Here is a 27,902-nt window from a genome sequence, read left to right on the forward strand (position 1 = left end):
TCTTGTGCTCGTGCAGGACAGTCAGGCGAATCAGCAGGGTGAGCACCGCTACGCAAACAACATTTCTCTTGCTGTTCAGGACAATCCTCTCTGCAATGACGTTCCCCACAGGCACAGCTGCGTAAGGCCGATTTGCAGGCTTTGCCGCTGTGGCCAAATCGCCAGCAGTTTTGACACTGAAGGGGCCGAGACTTAAAGGCATCTACTCGAAAAACCAATGGCCACACCTCAATCTCTGACGGGCAAAATATTCCTGCAAATGTGGCAATGACGGACTCCGTAGTAATTTTTACTCCGTCAACGATCCTGCTGCATCGATGGACAGCAATCACTCCCGCAGGCGGGAGGTTCTCAAGCGTTTCCACAGGGCTCAATCGAGAGCCGACCCCTCGGACCAAGCCCTTGGAACATGCTAGATGACGCGGAATGAATGCGCTCACCGGGTGGTTGGCGAAGGTCATACACTTTAGAAGGTCTTCAATACAGTCTTTATCCGGCGACCTGCACAAAATACCACCCTGCTGAACTGCCGGACATCGGTAATGTGCATGAAGTGCTTCGATTTGGACTGAAGAGCCGCCTGCACTGCCTCCGGGTTGTTCTGTCGGATAGCGCCTCCATCGAAAGGCACTAAAGCGACCGGAATGCTCGAAACACCACTGCGGAAAAAGAGATCAATTGGGAGCTGGTCCTGAGGAAGAGATGCCGACCAAGGGGAAAACCCCTAGCCAGGAGAAGAAGTAGACATTAAGCTCTCGACCCGCGCCCAATCACCCCAGAACAGAAGCAAACAGACATAGACAAAAAGAAGGAGAAATTTAGCAAGCTAGCGCAACACCGCCAGGTACTTAGACACTGCCCCGCAGAATGGGTACCTGAGCCACGTCAACATTGACAGATGACAGGGAGCCGTGTGCATTGTTTTCGTCTCTTTCTTGTCCTATTTCTACGTGCTGCTTTCTGTCATGTTTTCCATTAACCAGCTAGTCCAGCCTAACTCTCATCCGCTATGGTGGGACGACACAAAAGAATTATAAATGAAATCTCCCCGCCCGTGCAACAGTCTGGTAGACCTGGATGGAAACTATGGTCGGACAGCCGGAAAAAATCACAGGAACAGTTTCGAGTGTTTTGAAACTGAATGATCCAGTGTTAGCAGGCTTGTGATCGCGAAAAAACAGACACTTTTTTAGTGAGTGCCCACCGGAAGCGGTGCCCTCGGGGTGAGAGATACCGCCTCATATGCGGAAGGTGTTGTGAGGTGTTGGGTGGGAGGTTACGAAATAGCAGGTTAGAGGTGCATTTTTGACGGTGGGTGCCTGGTGGTGGACTTGTGGAGCCCATCAACGGCGCAGGACTGAATATGACGCCATCCTCCAGTACGTCAGGAAGGCGAGGTCATCGAAGCTTAACCACTTAATTATCTTGCATAGATTCTACACCCGTAACCCCACCTAAAGGCTGCGAAAAGGACGATGCATGCCAAACGCTGTGTCCGGGGCGGCTGAGGACGACGACGAAGTTGTTATGGCGGCGCCCCCGCTGAGCTGAGCGGAGCTTCCCGATACTCCAGCGGCATGGCCGCGAGGTCTGCTAGTCCGCCCGCCGTGAGCCACCACTTCCAAGCAGTTCCTCGCCCTCGCCGGCTACATCCTGGGCCGCACAATTGGCCAAGGGAACTACTCTAAAGTCAGGTGGGCATGATGCAGCCCACGCTTGCCTGGCAGCAGCAACGAGATACTTCAGAAAGCAGGTCTGTCTTGTAGAAGATGACAACGGATCTTGCAATCAAGAGGTTCTTTGCATTCTGATAGAACTGCTGGTACTCATACAGGAAGTCTCATTAGCTGCTGTAGATCGGTGCGGCCGTTCAGGCTACGCACAGTAGCACCAGCTGCCTTGCACTTTTAGTTTACAGCCATTGGGCTACTCCCTACTTTGGAGACAGTCTATGCCGGCGAAAACACATCATAGATGTTGTAGTTTTCCATTGGTTCCTTCTACAAACAAGCGTGAAAACGCTGATCAAGATCAGCCATTCCATTAAAATGCTTCTGTAATTAAACACTTATTAAAATGGAGAACTCTCATGAGCCTGATGAAATTCGCACCACTTTCTTCCACTGTCTTAGGGAGGCAAAGCAAAAGCTGCGTTTATTTAACCGATTCATATATACAATGACAGTAGAAAGTACTAGTCGTCTCTACGAATGCGTTGCTGACTCTCTTGAGAACATTGTTTATCGGAGTAAAAGCGCTGCTCCTAAGCGAATTGAGATCAGTGCAGTTGACAATATCTTCATGCGACCGCTGTTGTGCCATCAGGAAAGGCAATATAAAAAAATATTTTTCTTTGATTCCACGCTATTCTTATCCGGCTCAAAGGACTGCAGGTTAAAACATTGCTTTGCTAAAGGTAAATACTATGAGGTGATTCGGGACGTAATTAAATTCAAACATAATTATTTATTTCCTGTCCATGTGTTTAATCTCTTGAATGAGTGACGTTTGAAAACGATGTGAATAATACTGGCTCTCATTATCATGTCAATTTCCCGATCATTTTGGTTTTCTTTAAACTGTTCTAGCTTCTTGCGTACTTAAAGCCACAACATTTGTGTTGGTGACATCTGATATAGTCTCGGGCCGGTCGATTTTCAATGCCTTAGTTTTATTCTGCATCTTCAGCAGTTGCCAATGCCGGCTTGCGAACAAAGAAGCTATATTCAGGATGCTATCGTGCGTAGTATATGGCAAAAAAATATAAAAACATAAATCCAGGGTACGTGAGCCCCGGCGATAAGACAAAGGTTGTACTGGGAAAGAAGAAAGAGATGGGGCTTGTGTCGTGACAATTTAACATAAGGGAATTTTTTGCTTGCGTTCAGCACAATTCTTTTCTGCTTACTCACCGTAGTGAAGTGATTACCATTCAGGGAATTTCCCCCTTGTTGGGAATTTTAGGAGTAAAAATGTGCGAAAAGGTAGTTTTCACGGAGTTTGAGATAACTTTTAGAACCGGAATTGTCTCACTTTTTTCCAAATGGTGAAGTTTTCAAGCGGCTGCAAAATAAAGGGGGGGGGGGGGGGCCGAACCAAGGATCTTTGGTTCTATTTGAGGAAATTTTCGGTTACGGCATTGAACATCTCTGCCGCAGTGGCTCTTTGTACCTGGTGTTTTACTACTGAATACGGGACTGCCATCTAATCCGATACGATTAAATTAATTTCGACGGAGCCGAAACGCGGAAATTGGTAAGTGCGGCGATTCACGTGCACATTAAAACGCTTATGGTTTATGTTATCCCGCAGCTACCTAATACAAAATTTCTCATGCCATGACCTCTGCTTCGGCAATTAAAATATTATTAGTTGTTTTGTTTTGGGCTCAAAGCCATTCTGGTCTCCTTTCTCCGAGTTCTTCCCGGAGTGGAATGATTCCGAAATAGCTTAAACAAGGAAGCTCGACATCTCCGCGACATTGATTCAGAGCCAGTCTGCCGGGCTCATTCTCTGGCACCGGACACAGGTTCGACGTGACGGGTGACCAGCGCTATGCGGTCAAGATCATCCCTCGGCACCTGGCCCCGCGGGAGTATGTGTACCACTTCCCGCCCCGAGAGTTGGCCATCATCCCCAAGCTGCAGCACCCGAACATCATCCGCGTCTACGACATCCTCGATATCAAGCGCAAGGTGTTCGTCGTCATGGAGCTGGCCACGCAGGTGGACCTTCTGCTCAAGATGACCAAGGACGGCCGCTTCTCCGAGAGCAAGGCCTTCCACTACTTCGACCAGATATGCGACGCGGTCGCCTACCTGCACCGGCAGAACATCGTCCACCGAGACCTCAAGTGCGAGAACATCCTCCTCAGCGCCAAGACGCAGGTCAAGCTGGCCGACTTCTTCGCCCGGCACACCCGCGAGAGCCTTTTTTCCTTTTTTTAGAGGGATAGCTCTACCAGATGCAAAAGTCGATCGCCGTGTCGGTTTGATCCCTGACCTTGGCTTACCTCAATATGCCAGCATAGCAACAGAACCAATTCATGTCAAACTGTGCAGAACAGGGGGGGGGTATACCATGGCCACGAGGATTCACCGTGGCGCGTCGTGCTATCGCCCTTACAGTGCAACTATGTGGTAGTGTAATTGAAGGTTCATGTCGTCCCTACGAAGTTACTTTGAGGCGTTGCTGTTTACATTATTTATGCGCGTGCTTCCACGAATTTCTCGCACTTTCTGAACCGAACATCAGTGGAAATCTTCAGCTCCACTGCTTTTCGTGCCGAAAAGACAAGTTAGACCATGTTCATCTCCCAACAGTTGAATTGCAGTATGTTCAACCGTGCTTTGCTTATACATTGTAATTTTCAATATACTATTCTGTGATGTGTTGTTTTTGTTTGGCTAATGCATTAACTTTATTGTACTGACCTCGCCTGCTTGGGCATCGTACGTATGCAGTATTTCTTAAATAGATCAATAAATAAATTGTGAGACGGAGTTAACTGAAGGCACTGGGACCTCAGGAGCAGGGGCGGCAACAGTCCGTGGTCAGCCAGGTCGGGCAGACAGCACGCTCAGGGATGGCAGTGCCGCCGCTTAACAGAATGTACATCCCAGGGCTTAGAAAATAAATAAATAAATAAATTGGTTGGTTGGTGTGCATGGTTTTATGGACAGTTTAAGATGGCGGAATGGAGAATGAGGTTCTGTGAGCATTGTGTGAGATTCTTCAGCTTGCTCTGACTCGAACGCATTACCGCCCGCGCCGACAACGCTTACAAGCGCAAGCTGCTGAGCCGCACGTTCTGCGGCAGCGCTGCGTACGCTGCGCCCGAAGTGATCGAGAACATCCCCTACCGGCCAAAGCGCTACGACTCGTGGAGCCGCCTGGGCGTCATCCTCTACATCATGGTGTGCGGACAGCTGCCCTTCGACGACTCCAACCCGTTCCAGCAGGTGCGCGCACAGATGAGCCGCCAGATCAGCTTCCCGCCTTCGTACGGTCTGACCAAGATGTGTCGCAACCTCATCCGGCACCTGCTCGAGCCGTACGTGCTGTAGCGCTGCTCCGTGCAACGTGCCACGAAGCACCCCTGGATGCGCAAGCAACGCATCAAGCGGAAGCTCAAGTGAGTGCCGTACGCTTGCTGCTAGCTTGCTTTACGAACCTAATGGGTGTTGTATTCAGACAGGACATGCTGCTAAACCCGTAGACGGGCTAAAGGGTATATTCTTTCGTTCCTGTTAGAGGCATGCTATGCAACGAGCCCCTGTTGATGTCTCGTAGAAACATCTGACGCAAAACATCATCTGTGCAGAGAATAAAAGGCCGCAGCGAATTTGTGGCCAACTGTCGCAGTGGACCGCGCTGTTCGCGCAGTTGTTCTTGGAATTAGTCAAGATAAGTTGGAGCTTGTATGCCTCTCTCTGAGGGAAAATTTTGAGCTCGGGGGAAGGTAGTGGTGGGCGTACACGCTTCCCATCCTCTCCTCCCCCATAAATCTAAGCATGACCATGGGGACCCACAGTCACAGTTTATTACACCGGTAATAGCGGTGGCGATCCGTAAAAGCAGCATGTGTGGGTGGATACGCGAGCAGGCCAACAGCGTGTCTAGCTATCAAACCACTTTCAGAAATCTCGACGGAATGCCTGGTCTCCTCCTACAGAATTCTCATAGAGGCTATAAATCATCAACTGGTGGGCGAGCTGGTCAGACATAGTTCTTGTAAACCAGCGCAACGGCTCGAAGCCAAACAGGGGCAAAACACACGCTGGTATCTATGATACCAGTGTGTATTTAACCACTGCATGGTGCCCTGAATAAATTTATTCTGTTGTGAGTTCAGCGCTGTGTTTTTTCCCTTTCTGTTTGGCTTCGAGCCGTTGCGCTGGTTTACAAGAACCATGATACAGGCTAGACTGCGTCTTATCTTGGAACAGTATAACGGTTTTGGTTTGGAGCGATGAGTTCATGTGAGAGGTACGGATCCGTGGGGCGAGTTTGGCGCGCTTGGCGAAGTTGAGGGGAATGCTAGTTTAAGCGACCCTGATGCTGGTCAGTGTAGCAGTCCCAAAAAATCCAAGAGGTCTCTGTTGAATCTTCCCGCCTAAAAAGGCAGAATGTGTCAGCTTTTACATGCGAGTCGACAGTAGTTCCAGGAATTTTGTTGCATGCGTTCTTTTCGTAGATTTTTTTCTGTCGTTGAGCTAAATGAAAACACCGCGCTGTTCCGCACTGTGAAATGCAGCGAGAGCTGTAGTAACCCTGTGGGTTGCAGTGGTGCCTAAGGTTGTTAAAACGGATGCTTGGGCGAGTTGGTACGACATTTTCCTGAAGAAGGGCGCGAACTTGGACACGGGCAGAAGGAAGACACACAGACGGGCGCTGACTTGCAACTAATATTTCATTGCTTGGAGCGTCGAAATAAATAGGTGGCCACCAAACGACAAAAAATTGGAGGACGCTTAAGCTTCGCCTTTAAGAGTGGAAAGCGACAGCGTGTCGCTGCGCTCTCAGAGAGTCCACGGAACGCCATCACCCGTTCGGCGCGACGCCTTGCCCGTTAGACAAATCGCTCTGCTACGCACGGTGAAACGGACGCGCGGAGCGTCAAAGCGCGTAAAGTGCTGCCAAGCGCCTTGCTGAAGCAGAGCTTCCGCGCCGAACGAACGGGCAGCATGCCGCAAACTTCGCGTTGAGCGCGCCTTGGATGTGCGCTGCGTAGTTCGCCGCTAACCGCGTGATTCCTGTGTCCCCGCACGGCCCCACTGCGCCCCAACGAGACGAGTGGGAGGAGCTGCCGTCGCCCGCTATCTGTTAGGGCAGTGGCATACATTGCGAGGAGGAGGAGGAAGTGGTTTGGTGGGCGCCGCCTTCCTCCTGGGTTTTATTTATTAATGCTTCTGGGATTTTTCGCTCACGGCCGACGCCGACGACACCGGCTTTTCTGCGACACGGGGCCCTTAACGCTGTCGCGTTAAGAACACACATTCATTGCCTTTGCAAATATTGTGTTATTTCATGCTGGATATCAGTGGGATTGCTTAGATTTGCTCAATGGAGGCTGTACGGAGTCGGTAAGGACATTTTTTTCGCGCAACCGAATGAAGTTAGATGCGTTATGGGAAGCTTGGAAACACCTAGAAAGACATCGTTCCGCACACGGTTACTGGATGCTTACCATCTTCGTTTTAAGGCCTTTCTTGGCTCATGAGTGGCGTGGACGGAAGTTGCCCGCACGAACTGTCAACCAACAATTGTTAACAGGATGTGTGTAATGAAACAAAAAGTTAAAAATAAGAATACTAAGAATAAAAATAGACGAATAAATAAACAACAAAAATAAAAAGAAAACTAAATAAAGATAAAAAGCGAAACCACAGAAAAGTGAATAAATACTAAATAAAAACAAAATAGAGAAAATACTAAACTGAAGAAGAGGACAGGGAAAGGCTTTCGCATTTCCCCTCGTAAGCAAACCTATATTTGAACCAGTAATTTTCATTTATCATCATTAAAGACGCTTTATAGGTATTGTGCTCAATGGATTTCACTGGTGTTTTCGGGTCCTCTTTGTGCTGACATTCTTCTCGTCCCGTTGCTTTTTCTTTCCCCGCTCGTCGGATGCAGTGCTCACTTTCGACCACAAAGTTGTACCGTTATATGCGTCGCACAACCAGTTACACTGCGCGCTTGTGGCTATGGCAAACTGGTTTGACAGGCGCTTTGTGGATAAGAGAGCAGCTGCACCGCGGCGCTTTGTATCGCTTTCAAGCGCTTTGCCATGAGGGAAAGAAAGGAAAGAAGAGAGTCTGTGTCGTCACTCTTGACGAAACCGGAAAAGCGTACGACAGTTTGTTGTCCGGGCAGGTGCTCATTCTTTTACACCCCGTTATCATCATCTATCGGCACATAAACAGGCGAGGCGAGGCACACGCAGTTATACTGCCGGGAGGCGAAGTAGCTTCTCCTGGTATTGCAATTATCAGACACCTTCAGCCTACACTGCAAAGTGTTACCGTTACGGGGGTACCGGGAGTCACCCCAACCCCTCCCCCCTCCCCCCCCTCCCCCCCCCCCCCCCCAACCGGTGAGCACGCGCTGATTGGTCCCGGCCCTGCAATGCAGGTAGCTGGCGTCATCTGGCGCCGTCAAGGCGGTTTGCGCATGCTCACTGCGCGCGGGCTCCCGGTACTCCAGTATCAGTAACGGTAACACGGTTCTCGGTGTGCTATAGGTGTCTATTCCTGAAGAACCACATAACATCCGCAATACCTTCCTTCTTGGACCGCGGTTTTGGTAGGGTCTCTGCTATCTTTTTTTGGGGGCATGCATGGTTATGTCGCTTTGTCACAATTTCTCCGTGGCCTTGTTCTACTGGCCCATTAAGTTTCGTCTAGATGTCGCCACGGATGATGAGTTAATACAACGTGTACTGCGTCGGCGCCGGTGCGAGAACCCGCGAAACCTCCCTACAAGGCCTGTTGCTGGAAAGAAAATAAATGACAATTGTAAACTTATGTTTTATCGATAGCTGCATTACGATAGCACTTCGAGCCTTCAGCGTGGCACCCATTGAGCTTCGTGGCCGCCCTTGAGCTCCGTGGCGGAGCGTGGCCGTGGCGGAGCCGTTTTTTTGGAGGAAAAAAGTTAAGGTGCCCGTGTGCAGTGCGGTGTCAGTGCATGTTAAAGATCCCCAGGTGGTCGAAATTATTCTGGAGCCCTCCACTACGTCACGTCTTTCTTCCTTTCTTCTATCAGCCCCTCCTTTATCCCTTCCCTTACGGTGTTGTTAATGTGTCCGCCGATATATGAGACAGATACTGCGCCATATCCTTTCCCCCAAAACCAATTATTTTTATTATTCCGTGTTTGGGGGACGGGCCGTTTTATTCCCCTTCCTGATAATAATGTCCAGCTCCTCATTCTCTGCCTTGTGAAGCTTTAAGTATGGGGTGACGTATAATACTCTGCTTATCACAAAAGTCTCCGCCAGTCTAAGATGATATGCCTCCATCGTGCCAGTGTGCTTGTTGGCTATTCTCTTGAGAAGTGTGCGCGTTTGGCTCGTGGTGGCTTCGAGTCTCTGCATCAGCTCAGAATATCCGCCTGAATTTCCAGTCCCAGGTGCTCACCGCCATAGGAATGACGTTTCCCTTCATTCTTGAGTCCATTCCACGTCTCGAATTCCTATTCTTGCGCGACAACATCGACGGCGAGGAGAGGGATTCCGACTTTCCGGTAGAACACCGGATCCCGATGGGCTCTAGATATGCCTCCACGACTCCTAATTCGTTCGAAGCATGAGCTCAATCTGCCCACCACTTCCCCAGACACGTCCACTAACCACACTTTGAGCCTCAGAATATCTAACACTCTGGATGAGCTCATGAAAGCGGCTGGAGCATCCCAATACCGGCGACCACTGCGCAGTCGCAGGAGTCGCAGTGTTCTGGAGAGGCTGGAGCAGAAGCTCCGGATCTGCTCCGGATCTGCTCCAGGAGCACGCAAAAATCTCCCCAATTGGTCAGGAAGGAGCTGGGGTACCTCTGCTGCCCCAAAATATGCACCCGGTGCATAACGAGGGCACACGTAGGGACAGAGCCAGAGCCCAGCAGGCTAGGTTTAAAGGTTGATAGGAAGTATTTTATATGCAGACGCCGCGGAATACGAGAATGGCAAGCGTTTTGCGTTTGCTGAGCCGGAGTACCCGTGTTAAACCCGACCGCGGCGGCCGCGTTGCAATGGAGGCGAAATGCAAAATGCGCCCTTGTGTTGTGCGGTACTGCACGTCAAAGATCCCCAATGGCCGAGATTATTGCGGAGCCTTTCACTACAGCACCTCTTTCTACCTTCTTTCACTCCCTCCTTGGTGGCTCAGAGGTTATAGGGCATTCGGCTACTGATACAGAGTACCCGGAATCTAACCCGACAACAGCGGCCACAGCGGCCACGTTTCGATGGAGGCGAATCGCAAAGGCGATCGCGTGCTGTGCGATTTCAGCGCAAGTTAAAAATCTTCAGGTAGTCGGAATTATTCCGGAGCCCTCCACTACGGCCCTCACTTGTCCCTACTCTCCGGGATCTCAGTGGTGCCTCTTGCGAGTGGCCCCTCCATTTCGGTGAAGAGCTTATTACGTGTCAGGAGATCCTTAATTACTACATGTGTGACGATTCGTGCACATGCACCGGTGCCACGGCGAGCCGGTCAGTGACTTTTCCTGGAGACGGTTGGCCGCGCCGTCCTGACGTCGGGTCGCAGCGGAGAGACATGACCATATTTGGTTGTGGCGGAGAAACATGACCATATATGGTAACCGTCGACGGCCCTGTCGAACGACGCTTGAGTGTCCCCGTCATTATGCACCCCTCGAGAGCCACGGGGGAGTGGACAAAGGCGCGGCCACGGCTGAAGAAAGAGGCAAAGGCTTTAAAAGCGGAAGCCGACGGGAGGAAGGGGGAGAGCGATCGGGGCGAGTGGACGTGAGGGCCGGAGACGGAGCGAGGCAGAAGACTGGGGCTGCGCATTGACCTGAGCCCGGGGTCTAGCCGTCGCTAACGTTCGACCTTCGCCAACGCGCCTCCACGCCTGGCAGCTCATCCAACGACCAGCCGAGAACGAGGGCAGCACCGCCACGAGGAACTTCCAGCCCGGCCGCTGCAGACAACCAGCCATTCATCGAGCCCGTGCCACACCACGCTGACTCAGCCCCGGCGACGACGAGCCCAGCTTCTGTCCCGTAAGCGGCATCGAGCCAGATGCTTTAATTAAATCACTTCAAAATCATTTTTGAGTCTGTGCATCAATCTCCTCATGCCCAGTGTGGACCCAGGGCCATTTTAAGAAACAGGTTCATCACATTGGTGTCAGAAGTGAGGTCCACACTTAAATCATTGGGCAAAAGCTGGACTGCACCCCCGGCGAGAGGAGCTTGAGGCACTGACTATATTTGGTCTAATATGGAAGAAGCCCACTCGAGTGCACAGCCCTTTGGGGCAAGCGTACTTGCATTAGCAAACATGGTGGAGAGATTCACTGGCGACGGTCAGGGGCCGTCTATTGTTGAATTTTTTGACATGTTGGAGCAGGTGTGCAAAATGGGCGGGTTAACGGATGCACAACAGCTGGGAATGGCGAAATGCCGCATGTCAGGGGCAGCACATGATTTTGCCTGGAGAGATGAGGGAGTCAGGAAGGCGGGCACGTTGGCTGAATTTAAAAAGCTAGCGTTTAAATATTTTGACAGGGAACCTTCTAGCGTAAAGCTCAGGCGGTTCCTCGACGCTCGGCAGAAGCCGGGGGAAGACGCACGCGCGTTTGCCTCCCGCCTTCGCTTCCTTGGGAACGAAACCCTAGCGCGAGAACCGGGGCCTGATAGTTCGAAGCAAAAGCACGCCAGAGAGCTGTTTCTGGAGCAGATGACGTCCCAGTTCATCACTGGCTTGAGGGATCCGGTGCGCAGGTTTGTTCTGTCTAAGGCGCCGTCTACTTTTGAAGGAGCGGTAGAGGCAGCTGTAGACGAGGAGCGTAATGAGTTGCTTGTCTCCAGTGAGGAGAAGGTGCGGCTTTTAACAGAGCCAAAAAGTGCAAGCGCCGACGCGAATGTTGCTCAGTTGACCGATAGGCTAGACCGGCTGGAGGCGCTCCTCGCGGAAGGCCTACAGTTAAATAACAGGGGCAATTTCCGGAACCGTGAAAGGAGGCAGGTTCGCTGTTATGCTTGCAGAAGGTACGGACACGTTGCCAGATACTGTCCCGAGCTAAACCGCGAATCAGGTACGCCAAATGGGCAGCAGCGCGCGCCGACCAACACGGGGATGGAACAAAGATACATTGTGCCAAAAAACGCGTAGAGTCCCCCGCAGCCGAGCCGGTTGGGGGGGAGAGCAGTAATAGCTGTGCTATTGTAAGCGTTTTTGGAGAATCCTGCCCGATTGCCAAATTCGTGGTAAACGGGGTCACTTGCAATCTGTTGGTTGACACTGGCTCCCGGATAACGCTCCTTAAGCAAAAGTTTTTTGATCTGCCGACAAGGAAGGGAGACAGGCAGGTGCATGAGGCCCGAGAATCTCCGAAAGTAAGATTCGTGGGCATCACAGGAGCTGACCTCGGCACGGGAGGACTGTACCTTTTGCGCTTCACAATCGGGAACGAAAGTTTCGACCATCCCAGCTACATTTGTTCCGATGCTGTGTCGTTGCCGGATGGTATATCGGGCCTCGTAGGTCAGGAACTGTTACGGCAGCATGGCATCGATCTCATATTAAGCCAGAACTGCCTTTCCTGTCGCGGGGCTTTGGTCCCATTAGCAAATCGAGAGGCCGAGTACGTTGCACGAGTGGACTATGGGGAACAGAGCGCGAAACAGGGCTCGCTAACACACGCGGGCGTTAGTGTTAGGACAACGAGAGAAACAGTGGTGCCGCCTCGGTCAGAGATAATCTGTGTGGGAGCGATGTCAGCTCAGATTGATGAGGGACACATAGGAGTCGTTGAACCTATAGAGGGGCTCGCAATGGGACTGAGTGTGGCGGGCTGTTTGGTCACGGTTGACTCAAAGAAAAGAGTTCCCGTCCGCTTATGTAACTACTCGCAACAAGAGCTTCACCTGCCGAAAAACAAAAACATAGCTACATTCTCCACGGCTGAGGTAGATGAGCAGGGTACCCCGATTTGCACTACGGGCCTCGTCAATGAAAGGAAAGGAAAAGAAGGGAACCTGCAGTTTGACCTCTCTCACATCGACTGCAAAGAGCGAGGAAGAGTTGAGGGTCTCCTGCAGCGCTACTCGGATGTGTTCGCTGCATCGAAGCTAGACCTGGGAAAGTGCGGAGTGATTAAACACCGCATTACGACTGTCGACTCGCCACCAGTGTACCAACGGGCCTATAGAATTCCCTACTCACAAAGAGAGGAAATGGATAGGCAGGTCCAAGAGCTAATCGACAAAGGCATTGTTGAGCATTCCAAGTCGCCGTGGGGGGCACCGGCACTTCTAGTTGAGAAACCCGATGGTTCATTTCGACTGGTAATAGACTACCGGCGATTGAATTCCATTACAAGGATAGATCCCTACCCACTGCCACAGGTGCAGGAAACCCTCGCGCAGCTTGGGTCAGCCAAGTATTTGACAGTTGTCGACCTCGCATCGGGGTTCTGGCAGATCGAAATGGATCCAAACGATGTCGACAAAACCGCATTTAACACCCCGTCTGGCCACTTTCAGTGGAGACGCATGCCGATGGGACTTGTTAACAGCCCTGCAGTCTGGCAGAGAACTGCGGACGTAATCTTGGCCGGTTTGCTGGGAAAGAGGTGCTTCGTCTACATGGACGATATAATAATTTACAGCAGCACCTTTGCCGAACACTTGGAGGCCATTGAGGAAGTGCTGGTCAGATTGCGAGCTGCTGGCTTAAAATTGAAACCTTCAAAGTGCCAACTTCTACAGCGGCAGGTCAAATACCTTGGACATATCGTTTCCGCAGATGGCGTATAGAACCTGAAGCGGGAAAGTTAAGTAGCGTCCGCGACTTCCCTAGACCAACTGGAGTTCGAGGCGTTCGCGAGTTTCTTGGCTTAGTCGGATACTACCGAAGGCATGTGCGAGATTTCGCCCGAATCGCAAAGCCACTGACTGCACTAACAGCAAAAAACATAGAGTTCGTATGGTCGGAGGAGGCAGAGGTGGCGTTCGAAGAACTAAAGGAAAAATTAATAACCGCTCCCTTGCTAGGATATCCAAACTTCAGCCAGCCTTTCATTGTAGCGACTGACGCCTCGAAGTTTGCAGCGGGTGCAGTGCTATCTCAGAATTTTGACGGCAAGGAGCACCCTATCGCGTTCGCGAGCCGGCAATTCAGTCCAGTCGAGCAGCGGTACAGTGCCACTGAGCGGGAGTGTCTTGCAGTGGTTTGGGCCGTGCGGCACTTTCGGTGCTACCTCTATGGCCACAGATTCAGGCTAGTGACCGACTGCCAACCCCTTAAGTGGCTTCTAAACGTGAAGGATCCGAGCTCGCGCCTCGCGCGCTGGAATCTGCAACTTCAGGAATACGATTTCGAGATAGAACACAAGCCAGGCAAGGTGCACACTAACGCGGACGCATTAAGTCGAGCTAACCTGGTACGCACCGTGAATGAGTTTTGTCCGGCCATAGATACAAACGATCTCCGCACCGAGCAGCGAAAGGACAAAGGGCTAGAGAAAACATTTCATGCCATTTCTGGGGGGATCGCCCGGGATCCCGACAATTGTTACTTTGTTGACAACGAAGGAACCCTACGAAAGCGCACCCGGCCTACGCGGTCAGGAAGGAAGGCTAGCCAGGTGTGGGAAAGAGTGGTGGTACCAAAGTCAATGGTGCCGCACGTCTTGAGGGTTTTTCACGATGCCCCATACGCGGGCCATTTTGGAGTAATGAAGACGCAAATGAGGTTGGAGCGCTACTACTATTGGCAGGGCATGCGTTCAGATGTTAAAGAGTACTGCGCTAACTGCCGTTCTTGCCTGGAAAGAAAAACTCCGAAAAACCGCAGGCCGGCCCCCCTTCACGAATTCGAGGAAGTCTCGACGCCTTTTGAGAGGGTTGGCATGGATATCCTAGGCCCACTTCCGACTACGACAACAGGAAACAAATATGTACTGGTGTGCGTTGACCACCTAACGAAGTATGCTGAGATAACAGCACTGCCCGACCAAAAAGCAGAAACTGTGGCACGTGCCTTTGTAGAAACAGTGGTTCTGCGGCACGGCGTTCCGCGGCAGTTGTTAACGGATCAAGGGTCAAACTTTGTGTCGAGGTTGATGAAAGATGTGTATAACCTTCTGGGAATTGACAAAAGACAGACCACCCCTTACCACCCGGCTTGTAACGGTGCTGTGGAGAGGCTTAATCAAACAGCAAGCAAACTGTTATCCCATTATGTTTCGCGAGACCAACAGGATTGGGACCTCTGGATACCGTTTGCTGTTTTTTCTTACAACACGGCGGTGCACGAGAGCTCCGGTGACTCCCCTTTCTACCTCTTGTACGGTCGCGACCCAGACACACCGAATGCGGTGGTTGATGGACAGAGACGGGTGCCATACGGGTCACTAGATGATTATCGAGCCGAACTGACGTCTCGATTGCAAGTGGCCCATGACGTAACAGCCGAAGCATTACGGGAAGCAGCCGACAAAAGAAAAAGGCGGTTCGACACTAGGGCTAGGGCGGTTTCTTTCAGGGTGGGAGACCGCGTATACCTTGAGTGTGTGCAGGTCAAGGCAGGGCTTGCCCGTAAGTTAACGCCCAAATGGAAAGGACCTTACCGCATAGTAGAGCAGCTATCGCCGGTTAATTTTCGGATTCGGGAGATCGCAGGGGCCTCAACCGCTGTGGTCCATGCTAACCGGTTAAAGCAAGCACCAACATGCTCGCCTCTTTCTGAAACGGCTGCCTCAAGGGAACAGGAGGGGGAAGATAACCTTCGCACGGAGCCCGCCATTGTAAATAACCCTGCATTGCAGAAAAGCGGTCAGAGCGGCCGGCACAAAAATTTCAGTCCATGTGATGAACTGGAACACTTCATGCAGTCGCAGCTCGGAGGCGCCCTTCTCGAGGAGGAGGCATTCCAATGTGGCAGACGTATTCCAGCCGCTAGGTACTACCTCCGTAACCGAGTAGTGGACAGGGAGGTACCTCGCTAAGACTACATTTCCTTGTTTTGTACATTACAAGTGCGCTTCGTTTAGTTTCATTTTTTGTTCGTTCTCTTGTTTGAGATGTTGTACATACTGTTAATTATGGTCTTATATTGTGCACTCGAGTGGTATCTACGGTGAAGAATTGTTCTGAAACTCCGCTCTGGCTCGGTGCTCGTGGGGAAGAAAGGAGCGACTTGTGCGGGATACTGTCCCGAACAGCGCGGCGTGTGTGTGTGCGCGTGTGTGTGTATGACGAATTCCTAATGTTCAATGAACATGCCTTTTAAGAAGGAGCGGATGTGACGATTCGTGCACATGCACCGGTGCCACGGCGAGCCGGTCAGTGACTTTTCCTGGAGACGGTTGGCCGCGCCGTCCTGACGTCGGGTCGCAGCGGAGAGACATGACCATATTTGGTTGTGGCGGAGAAACATGACCATATATGGTAACCGTCGACGGCCCTGTCGAACGACGCTTGAGTGTCCCCGTCATTATGCACCCCTCGAGAGCCACGGGGGAGTGGACAAAGGCGCGGCCACGGCTGAAGAAAGAGGCAAAGGCTTTAAAAGCGGAAGCCGACGGGAGGAAGGGGGAGAGCGATCGGGGCGAGTGGACGTGAGGGCCGGAGACGGAGCGAGGCAGAAGACTGAGGCTGCGCATTGACCTGAGCCCGGGGTCTAGCCGTCGCTAACGTTCGACCTTCGCCAACGCGCCTCCACGCCTGGCAGCTCATCCAACGACCAGCCGAGAACGAGGGCAGCACCGCCACGAGGAACTCCCAGCCCGGCCGCTGCAGACAACCAGCCATTCATCGAGCCCGTGCCACACCACGCTGACTCAGCCCCGGCGACGACGAGCCCAGCTTCTGTCCCGTAAGCGGCATCGAGCCAGATGCTTTAATTAAATCACTTCAAAATCATTTTTGAGTCTGTGCATCAATCTCCTCATGCCCAGTGTGGACCCAGGGCCATTTTAAGAAACTGGTTCATCACACATGTTGGAATGTCAGTCGTACCCAAGTGTACAGAAGAAACTTTCCAAGAGAGAAGAGGTAGCATGGATGAAACTGCAAACGGGAGTCTCTCCGAATCCGAAGCTTTTAAGCCGATGGCACTCCGAGGTGTTTGACCCTCGGTGCAAGTAATACGATGGAATTGCGGACTTGGCCCACAAGGTGTACACTTCCCATAGCTATGGAGAGCCGAACACAAGTAGATATACCTGGAAGGCATTGCCGCTCAACCGGGAAGAACAAGACTAGAGTCAAGTCATCGGTCTGGCCATGGCTGCAGCCGCAATCCAAGAGATCCCGGCTGTCGGCTACGGGCAGAATGATTCGGAGTTACAGTGACTTGACTTCCGTCATATTGGCTGACGGGTGCTAATAAAGTTATTTTTCTCACTCTACCAGCACGCCATATGGCATGAATAATACATGTTATTTGGATTATTTGCATGTGGCCAAGGCATGATAAGAAAAGACGATACCTCCCATACTACGAAGGCTTGTTGAACAGGACGAAAGGGTTGATGTATTACAGGATGATGAAATGTGGGATATGATGCGCGAGAGGGAGATGAAAAGCTACGATAGCTATTCAGCAGCCTTGTCAATATCGGAAAAATGACCACCACGTTAATTTTTGTAGCCGACTGTACAAATAAATGTTTTATTATTGAGAACTCTGAGTGGTCTACTGCACACTACAAAATTTAACAAGATTTTTAGATCGCATCAGCGCCATGAGCTCAGGTATATAGGTGCTCCATGAGGCCGCACTGCAGCACCGCTATGGACCTCCTTCACCCCGCGACGTCACGAAGATGCGGTGGCGCTGATGTTAGCAGCGACTTTCGCATGGTAGGCAAAGCAGCTGCCGCAGCTACCGGCGGCTGCTTCAAGCCTGTGCACTGCAGAAGCAGCATATATTGACCAGCTGCGTCACTGCTGGATCCACGTAGTAGCATAAAAAATATTAAATTAGCCTCGATAGGTTTCTCGCGCATAAATGCCGCATTCGGAAACTGGCTAACAGGCATTGGGCCACGGTAGTAAAGCGCGAAGTCTGGGAGTCGATAGGCACTGCCACTCAATGCACTTAATAGCATGTAAGTTACTGCGTTCATTCACCTGAACTTCAGGATAGTAGGCTGATAATTGCTCAAGGAAAAAAAAGACATATGTAGCTGCACACGTACTTATCACCTTGAGCCGGAGTGCACGGGGCGCCGACAGGTTCACTCGCCCTCAAGGAATGCGTTTTTTTGTTAATAGCACACCATGTGTAAATGGCGCGTTTTGTGACATTTAATATTTACTTGAAACTGTTTCTTGATATGACGACGTAATTATTTCATTCGAGCAGAAACAAGTCTGGTACGTTGTGTCAATCTTGCGCGGTCGCGTTGGTGTGCTTAGAATAGCGTACCTTAAGTGTGCTAAACGCCATATGCTTTTTCATTGCATCATGCATGTGTCATGTTTCATGAGGTAATACATGATCGCGAAGCTTGTTTGGAAAGAAGCAGCCGCAGGCGTGCTACTAACAGACACGTGGCGAGATTGAGTGGGGACGCGGCATGAAAAGTGTTTTCGTTATTCATGCATGCGATATGTAACTAAACTTGGTGCAAATATGAAATTCCTACGCTAGTTTCACTCATTCCTTTTATTTATAGCTATACCTGGTGGAGTTCTGGGTAATTATAATTAACACTGTCGTCAAGTCCCCCCAAGCTAGGTCTCAAATAATTGAGTAGATAGTGCGCAGTTTTTTTATGCCAGCATGTGCACGAAGCCCTGTTCGGTATGATGACGCGATTAGTTCTTTTTCTATATGATCAGTACTTATGCATGCATAGTTACGTGAAAACGTTTCTTACAAAAAATAACTAACACAATACTGCACGTGTAGGGAAAAAAATCGAGAGATTTATTACGCTCCTCAACGTCTCAGGAATAGTTTGCGACAAATGGAATCATTTGATTTTCATGCGAATTACGAAGGTGAGTGATCCAGTCGCAGAAAATGCGAGAGGTCAGAAAACGAACCTTAAAGTTTATTCCCTCGTTTATGGCATCTTCGCTTTCGCTTTGGTCAAAGAAATGCGGCACTGAAATCAAAGAAATTACCTCACAATTTTTGACGACCACACTTCTAAAAAGCGTAATTTATAAATTTGTACTCAATATTTTGCTATAATTTTTCGTCACGAAACTAGACTTCAGGGCTGGGAAAGAGAATAATTCTAGAAATCAAAAATTTTCATCAAATCGACCAGCTTAACAAGAGGACAAGTCGGCCTGGCTGGTGCGTGGTCATGCGGCTAATAACAGCGCTAAGCGAGACAGGAGATCGGGGACACGACGCTGTCCCCACTTTTTGCGCAGCGCGACACGTACGTATGTCAGCAGACGGTGAGCGCATGTCTGCTCCGACGAAACAAGGCCAGCACTTCCCCTCAATACTGTCCCGAAGTAAAATCATTCCGGCTAGTGCAGAGTGTCAAAACTTGTTTTATTCAATGACTAGCGCATAAATAAATGGCAGGAACGCTTTCTACATGTTTACTACTAACCATATATACAATACCGAGTGGCGAACTATTTCTCTTTATAGGCCGCACGTGGACAACGCGAGCTCGTGTACTTCGACAAATTACTAAGTTGGAAGCATCGACCATTGCTATGATTCGCAGAAACTGGAAACGCGCCTACAAGCCTTGAAAACCCGCGCACAACACCTATCCGCGACGCCACTCCCCGACCTTTTGCCTACCACGAGCTCGCTAGCGACTGCAGCGCCACCTCGTTTGTTTACAAACATGCAGGAGGTCCATAGGCAGTGAACGTGTCGTTTCTCAGCGACATGCTAACTTTTCACGTATGCTGCGAAAAATACAAACATGTGTGTAGGAATTTTGGTGACAGTCACGCACCTCATTTCATGATTGATTTTGAGTATTTTCAATCCTGATGGTGGTAGTGGTTTTTATTAAAATAAGAGCAAAAAGGAAGGCAGAGATTTTTGCTAGTCACGGCATCTACCATCTATACTGAAACACCTGAGCTGAGGCAGCGGAAATAAAGGATAGCAGGCAGAGTGGAGAAATGAAATGAAAGAGGTGAGGATATAGGAAGAGAGGATAGGGGGAGAGGTAATATATACAAACTATTTAAACAATAAAAAATGTGTCCAGGTTGTGCGCGTGATTAGTTCATGTTGGCGGAATTAAAACTCGCAGAGCACTGTGTTGGCGACAACTGGAGTGGGGCGTCCAGTTATTAATAGTTCAAGGTAGAACTCGCGGAGCGTTCGGTCACTGCGTGTAACTACCTGACGGAGAACAGACGGGACGCAAAGCCAGTGTGTTCGAGGAATGTACAGATGCTCACCAAGGTTCATGCACGAGTGCGCGCACTGCCCTGCGGCCACAATAGCGTCTTGAGGCAGTCTCGTAGTATGCCCAGTGCACTATAGGCCGCAAGCATATCGCAACGAGCATCGGCGAACGCGGCACAGTGAAGGAGCAAGTGTTCTAGTGTTTCCACAGCACCGCATCCGTCACACACATCCCTCGTCGCGATTCCGTGACGCTCCCGTCATTGCCCGGGCCACACGCAGCCAATGCGCGCGCGAAGGATCATTACACGTTGCGACAGTGTGAGTGCGCGAGAGCCGGTGTGCTGTGCGATGTCAGTGCGTCGTTAAGGACAATAATAATAATAATAATAATAATAATAATAATAATAATAATAATAATAATAATATTTGGTTTTTGGAGAAAGTAAATGGCGCAGTATCTGTCCAAAATATTGGCGGACACATAAAGCGCGCCGTAAGAGAAGCTATAAAGGAGGGAGTTAAATAAGAAAGGAAGAAAGAGGTGCCGTTGTGGAGGGCTCCGGAATAATTTCGACCACGTGGGGATCTTTAATGCGCACGGACATCGCACAGCACACGCGCGCCTTAGCGTTTTGTCTCCATAAATACACATCTGCCGCAGGCGGGTTCGAACCCGGGTACTTGTGATCAGTAGCCGAGCGCCCGAACCACTGAGCCACCGCGGCGGGTCGTTAAAGATCGCCAGGTGGCCTAAATTATTCCGGAGCAACTCCACTACCACGTCGCTTGCTTCCTTTCTTCTGTTACTTCCTTCTTCATCCCTTCCTCTCTTACGGCGTGGTTCGGGTGTCCACCTAGACAAGGGAGACAACCATTTGCGGAAAAGTTTCTGCGCATGCGCGGTGAAGGTGCAGGCAGCGCCCTCTGTAGGAGATTTGGTTTTGGTTGGAAAACTTGAGCCGGCCGTGCATTCCTGCGCTGTGGTGCGGCGACCGATGTGAGCGGTAACTACCACGTAACTGCCTTGTAACTGCTACGCGTTTCTATCTAAACTAACCACGTGTTTTGCAACAACGAGATTTGGCCGTGAGAAAAGCCGCGACGAGATACAAGGCGCAAAAGACGAAGGCGTTGGTGGGGATAGTAATGCTCGCATCGAGCACGTTGCGAAACGGCTGTTTCTGCTACATTTCGCGCTTGCTTCCAAGTGCGCACAGCTCGGTCGTTCTAGAGGAGTTTTGCCATCGACGCACATGCGTATTCGGTGAAAACCGAATGATAGATACTAGCATGGACGTTCACCATAAATGCTACAATGTCAAATTGTGCTATCTGAACAGCGGGAGCATGACAACGGCAAAACAACGCTCTGCCGTATCAGCACGAGCCGTGATTGAGATAGTACAACGGGTCGTTTACTAATCCGGTAAATGTGGCCAGCGGCAAAAGGCGCTGTGTAAAGTTAGCAGAAAGTTTATATTTCCATATTCAAAGGACATTGGACATCTTGACAACCTTTAATTTCATCTTGCATGTTCATGCATTCATCACGTAGTGAACTTCCTTGGCCCATTGTCGGACTATGCACTTCATGCTTTCATATGTAACATCATTACTCGCCGATGCACCTTAATATGCATTTGATGGCTGAATTTTATCTTCTCAGTTTTTTATTTCTTTTATTTTACTTTCTCCGCACCGCTCACCTTTCGCCTTTATTCCCCAAATTCTCTCCACCGCGCAGAATAGCATGCAGTGATTTAAAAACGCCGGCTTAATTCTCTGTTTTTGCATTAAAGAGGTTCTCTCTCTCTCTTTCCTGCCCTATCAAGGAAGCGCAAAGAAACGTCTGTGCGGATTAGGAAAAATCCCCCCCCCCCCCCTACATCCCCCACCCCCTCCCCTGGTCACCAAGAGTGATGCCCAAAGGGCCACCATAGTCGGGACCAGTATCCCCAATTCATAGCAACAACCACAACCACCACCTTGAAGAAAGTGCATTCCATCATATTGTTCCATGACCCGTACGCGCATAGGCGCACATTCATGCACATTTTCATTTTGGTTATTTGGCGTTCGTTCTTACCCGCCGCGGTGGCTCAGTGGTTAGGGCGCTCGACTACTGATCCGGAGTTCCCGGCTTCGAACCCGACTGCGGCGGCTGCGTTTTTATGGAGGAAAAACGCTAAGGCGCCCGTGTGCAGCGCGATGTCAGTGCACGTTAAAGATCCCCAGGTGGTCTAAATTATTCCGGAGCCGTCCACTACGGCACCTCTTCTTCTTTCAGTCCCTCATTTATCCCTTCCCTTACGGCGCGGTTCAGGTGCCCAACGATATATGAGACAGATACTGCGCCATTTCCTTTACCCAAAAACCAATTATTATTATTATTATTTGGCGTTCCTTTGAGGTCGCAGAGTGCAGGTATTGCCATATGTGGTCGTTTTTCAGGCCACAACGCGAAAACTCTTCGCTTCACCCCGTTTCTAAAAATAGAAATGCCGGAGCCCTCCACTACGGCACCTATTCTTCGTTTCTTCTTTCACTCCCTCTTTTATCCCTTCCCTTACGGCGCGGTTCAGGTGTCCAAAGATATATGAGACAGATACTGCGCCATTTCCTTTCCCCAAAAAACCAATTATTATTATTATTCGTTAGCAGACGCACGATTCCGTCAAAGAAACAACACTAAAACAACAAAACAAGCGCATGGGAACTGCTGAACGCTGCCTTGCACATGTTTGGTAGGGAACCCCTTTCCAACAAAGTGCCTGCGGAGCTTCCCTGTTTGCACGACAGGTGGCGCTCGCTTTTTCGCAAAAGGTCAATTACTGCGCTATTTTCTTACCTAAAAAACCAGTTTTCAATTTTGAAGCATTTTTAACCAGCATATTTTTCATTTGTGTGATGTCGCCGAACTTTAAAATAATTAATTTTTCTTTTTCTTTTTCTTCAGCCAACTTCTGCCGCGCTCAACGAGGCATTATGTGAGGGAGGAGGCGGAAAAGAAATGCAAGCTGAAGCACGCGCCACCTCGCTGGGACGAGCAACACGATCAGAAGAAGCTCTGGAATGATCCGAGAGGCACGTCTCTGCGACAGGGTCAGCTGAACAGGACGACGGGCGTTCGCCATGAACGTCAGCCACGTCCCCGCCGCAAAGAACTTCGCGGCGGAGGGCGTGTTCGGCCTCCTGGACACGCAGGAGCTGTTCACGCGTGTGTCCCGGCTGTGGCGCTCTGTGGTTCTGCCTCGGCTGCGCAGGAAGCTGATCTCAGTCTCCGTCTGCCGTGCGCAGGTGAGTTCCATTTCGACCTCTCGCGCTTTTCAGCCGACACGTCATCGCTGCAGATTTGGGCCGGGACTTCGCGTTTTGAGCTAAGAGCAATTTTCATGCTGTGTAACGTGCTCTGTAACCTACCACTGAAGTGAAAACACTGGTAGAGCTCATGCGGTCCGAAGCGTAGCCTGCAGCTTGATCAATGAAATCGATGCAGCGTCTGTGTCAAGAAATCGGAGCAGCGTCTCTGCCAAGAAATCGGAACGACGTCTTTGAGCCGGGGGGGGGGGGGGGGGGGGGGGGCGCCTTGTAGCATTTTTTTAGCGGTAGGGCCCATTTTTTATCAGTATTGAGCAGTTTAGTTCAGTACCTTTAGCGTCGTGTCTCCGAGTTTCCGACAATCAGCGCGTCCCTATATATAAATTAGCTTTGCGAAGTCTTGACATCAGTATGATGCAGGGCTTGGGCCTTAGATTTCTGAATCGAAAGTCTGTGGTCAACGTCTCAGCCAGTTTTTACCCCATTGATTGACTCCAAGTTTTTAATCTTTTTGAGTCGGATTTCAATACTTGTGCAGTGCTTCGACACCGGTACAACCGCAGGTGGTAATTTTGAATAAACACTCGGCAGCTATGATTCCATCCCGTTTTTAATGCTGACAACCAGCTGCCAGAAACCACCATATTCGACGCGAAACAATGCGCGCCGTTGCACGCGCTGTGAAATTATGTATTTCTCGAGCATGTGCGCGTGCGCAGGAACCGGAGGAGCTGCACGCTATACCGCCGGCGCCCATCGTGCACTCCTGCGTGGACTCCCTCTGCCCCAAGTTTGCGAGATTTCGCAACATCCCCAGGATGGCCGGCATGCACCCATCCCTCGTGTTCATCTCGTGCCACGCAGACCTCAACGAGGACAAGAGGGGTAAGTACACAGGGCCTCTGTTAATGGCGGCCGCGATGCGAGGACTAACGAACCTCGCGGCAGCGTTTTCGATGGTCTGAAGTCTCACCCTGCGATGTCTTTAAGAATTGGGCGCTATGCAGCCGGCTGGCTGCTGATGTAGACGCTTTCACTCAACAGTATTCTTATCGGCGCAGTGCATGCATCAAGGGATGGAGAAACCACGACTAGGAGAATGAATGTAAATTAGCTCAGCTAATCCACGATATACATAGCGAAAGATGTCGGCGTTCACTGTGGTCATTGGCGATGGCGTTGACATTGTTGTAGACGGCGATGATTTTGAGCAAAGGAAGGGTGCATAACTGGTTCTCTGGATAGGTGGACGCCTTATTCGTGCTTTGATACATTTGGCGGTGGTGAGAGAGAGATGTGGCCGGAATGCATTAGCGTTGACAGCGTTGTGGTTGACATGCGTCACTGCCGCAATAGCTAGGCCGCAGCGTTCATTTGGTGATCAATCTCTCTCGATCAGCCATTAATTGCATGCCACCTGACAAGGGTGGCAGGGAGGGCGCGCTGCCTCTCCAGTGTGAGGAACGCAATCAAAGCAGGATTTTGCAGTTGGACACCAACGTCACGTACATGAAAGCGAGATTGAGATCTCCGCTGACCCACGGGGCCGGTTGTGTGCTTTTTCTTTCGTGAAAATGAACGGCCCCTGCAAAGTTGTCAACGCCAATGAACTCTATGAACGCCGTCGGCTCACTTGTTCTGTTTGGGTTTTGAATTAAGGAAATGGCACAGTGACCGTCTCACATATCGCGGTGACATACGAACCACGCCGTAAAGGATGGGATAAAGGAGGGAGGGAAAGAAGAAAGAAAGCTGAAAATTGAAAGTTGGATTTTGAGGAAAATAGCGGCGCTGCGCAGCGGCGGAACACCTGTGGCTCGGTGCTACTAGTGGCGCATGCGCAGTAGGGACTAGGGAGCGAGAAATATACTCGCAGCGAGGCGCGTTGTGACGTCATGTCCTTCCTCGAAGCCCCGCTACGGCGAAATTGGAAGTTCACGGCCAGTAAAGCTTTCTCTTTAAAACAAACCTCTCGTCATAGTCATGCTCTGGGTGCGTATAATTAATGCTATATGACCAGTACGAGTATACTTTGTCTGTACAAAATTCTGGCCAAAAGAAGTTTTGAGCAGGAAACAGTTTATGAACGCAGTTTTATATTAGAATGCAATATTTTAGTGTAACAATATATATATATCCGCAGACCACCCAACGGCACTCTTTATTTTTGGTTTTTAGCGCTTTCGATGTCGTCAAAAGCGCTCATTATTGGCTTTCTTTATGGCAGACTTGACGCTCGATGCGATCGATGGAAAGGCGTTAAAAGAAATAATTTTTACACATTAGAATAATAGACTGTTAGCTTCAATATCTCCATAACAATATCTTTCAACTTATCAATATTCAAAAGTTTTGACCGAGAATGTTGGTGATGAAAAAAAATAGCTGGGGTTCAACGTGGCTTGAACCTATTTCTACGAGCGAAAGCTCTCTTAAGCATGGTTTTCTCTGTCTCAAATCAAATTTCAAGGGTCGAGGTCTAAGGCAGGTATGCAATGGTTATAGTCACATGATCGTGTGGTTATACTACCGTAGGTTTGGCCACACCACCACCCCACAGTTAAGTTCGGTTTGACAATGTGAGGCATTGAATGTCACTGTCTTGTGCTGATCCAAAATCGGAAGTTGTACCCCAAGGGGCAGAGCTCTTGCTCTAAAAACAAAAACCAGCCTTCAGCGCTGGCACACAAGCGCTCCATAATCGGAAGTTGTAAAAAAGCGGGCAGCGCCATTTGCTGTAACGGAAGCGCAATGACTGTTCTCGAACAGGGCCCGAAGGCGCCGCGTTTTCTCCCTCTATCTGTCGCGCAGTGGTGGGGTGCCTTCGCGAGCTGCTGCCGCCCGACTGCGTGGTCCTGTGCTGCGATCTGATGGTGGTCCACGCGCCCGAACGCGACACCGACGAGGGCTCGCACGAGGGTATCTTCGGCGAGTTCCTGTTCCGCATCGACACGCTCGGCGCGCAGGCCATGTCCAGCTCCTCATTCTCTGCCTTGTGAAGCTTTAAGTATGGGGTGACGTATAATACTCTGCTTATCACAAAAGTCTCCGCCAGTCTAAGATGATATGCCTCCATCGTGCCAGTGTGCTTGTTGGCTATTCTCTTGAGAAGTGTGCGCGTTTGGCTCGTGGTGGCTTCGAGTCTCTGCATCAGCTCAGAATATCCGCCTGAATTTCCAGTCCCAGGTGCTCACCGCCATAGGAATGACGTTTCCCTTCATTCTTGAGTCCATTCCACGTCTCGAATTCCTATTCTTGCGCGACAACATCGACGGCGAGGAGAGGGATTCCGACTTTCCGGTAGAACACCGGATCCCGATGGGCTCTAGATATGCCTCCACGACTCCTAATTCGTTCGAAGCATGAGCTCAATCTGCCCACCACTTCCCCAGACACGTCCACTAACCACACTTTGAGCCTCAGAATATCTAACACTCTGGATGAGCTCATGAAAGCGGCTGGAGCATCCCAATACCGGCGACCACTGCGCAGTCGCAGGAGTCGCAGTGTTCTGGAGAGGCTGGAGCAGAAGCTCCGGATCTGCTCCGGATCTGCTCCAGGAGCACGCAAAAATCTCCCCAATTGGTCAGGAAGGAGCTGGGGTACCTCTGCTGCCCCAAAATATGCACCCGGTGCATAACGAGGGCACACGTAGGGACAGAGCCAGAGCCCAGCAGGCTAGGTTTAAAGGTTGATAGGAAGTATTTTATATGCAGACGCCGCGGAATACGAGAATGGCAAGCGTTTTGCGTTTGCTGAGCCGGAGTACCCGTGTTAAACCCGACCGCGGCGGCCGCGTTGCAATGGAGGCGAAATGCAAAATGCGCCCTTGTGTTGTGCGGTACTGCACGTCAAAGATCCCCAATGGCCGAGATTATTGCGGAGCCTTTCACTACAGCACCTCTTTCTACCTTCTTTCACTCCCTCCTTGGTGGCTCAGAGGTTATAGGGCATTCGGCTACTGATACAGAGTACCCGGAATCTAACCCGACAACAGCGGCCACAGCGGCCACGTTTCGATGGAGGCGAATCGCAAAGGCGATCGCGTGCTGTGCGATTTCAGCGCAAGTTAAAAATCTTCAGGTAGTCGGAATTATTCCGGAGCCCTCCACTACGGCCCTCACTTGTCCCTACTCTCCGGGATCTCAGTGGTGCCTCTTGCGAGTGGCCCCTCCATTTCGGTGAAGAGCTTATTACGTGTCAGGAGATCCTTAATTACTACATGTGTGACGATTCGTGCACATGCACCGGTGCCACGGCGAGCCGGTCAGTGACTTTTCCTGGAGACGGTTGGCCGCGCCGTCCTGACGTCGGGTCGCAGCGGAGAGACATGACCATATTTGGTTGTGGCGGAGAAACATGACCATATATGGTAACCGTCGACGGCCCTGTCGAACGACGCTTGAGTGTCCCCGTCATTATGCACCCCTCGAGAGCCACGGGGGAGTGGACAAAGGCGCGGCCACGGCTGAAGAAAGAGGCAAAGGCTTTAAAAGCGGAAGCCGACGGGAGGAAGGGGGAGAGCGATCGGGGCGAGTGGA

The 27,902-nt window shown here is 50.6% G+C and overlaps 1 pseudogene across 1 annotated transcript; it reads left to right on the forward strand.

Annotated features, from left to right (window-relative positions):
- Positions 1-1,520: 1,520 nt before the first annotated feature.
- Positions 1,521-26,360, forward strand: LOC144119969 (testis-specific serine/threonine-protein kinase 3-like; annotated as a pseudogene). The gene is made up of 7 exons (XR_013312418.1): positions 1,521-1,694; positions 3,530-3,921; positions 4,774-5,134; positions 23,000-23,168; positions 23,248-23,340; positions 24,081-24,246; positions 26,173-26,360. The product of XR_013312418.1 is annotated as a testis-specific serine/threonine-protein kinase 3-like (transcript).
- The last annotated feature ends 1,542 nt before the right edge of the window (positions 26,361-27,902 follow it).

Source organism: Amblyomma americanum, chromosome 2, assembly GCF_052857255.1.
Source record: "Amblyomma americanum isolate KBUSLIRL-KWMA chromosome 2, ASM5285725v1, whole genome shotgun sequence".
Lineage (NCBI taxonomy): Eukaryota > Metazoa > Arthropoda > Arachnida > Ixodida > Ixodidae > Amblyomma > Amblyomma americanum.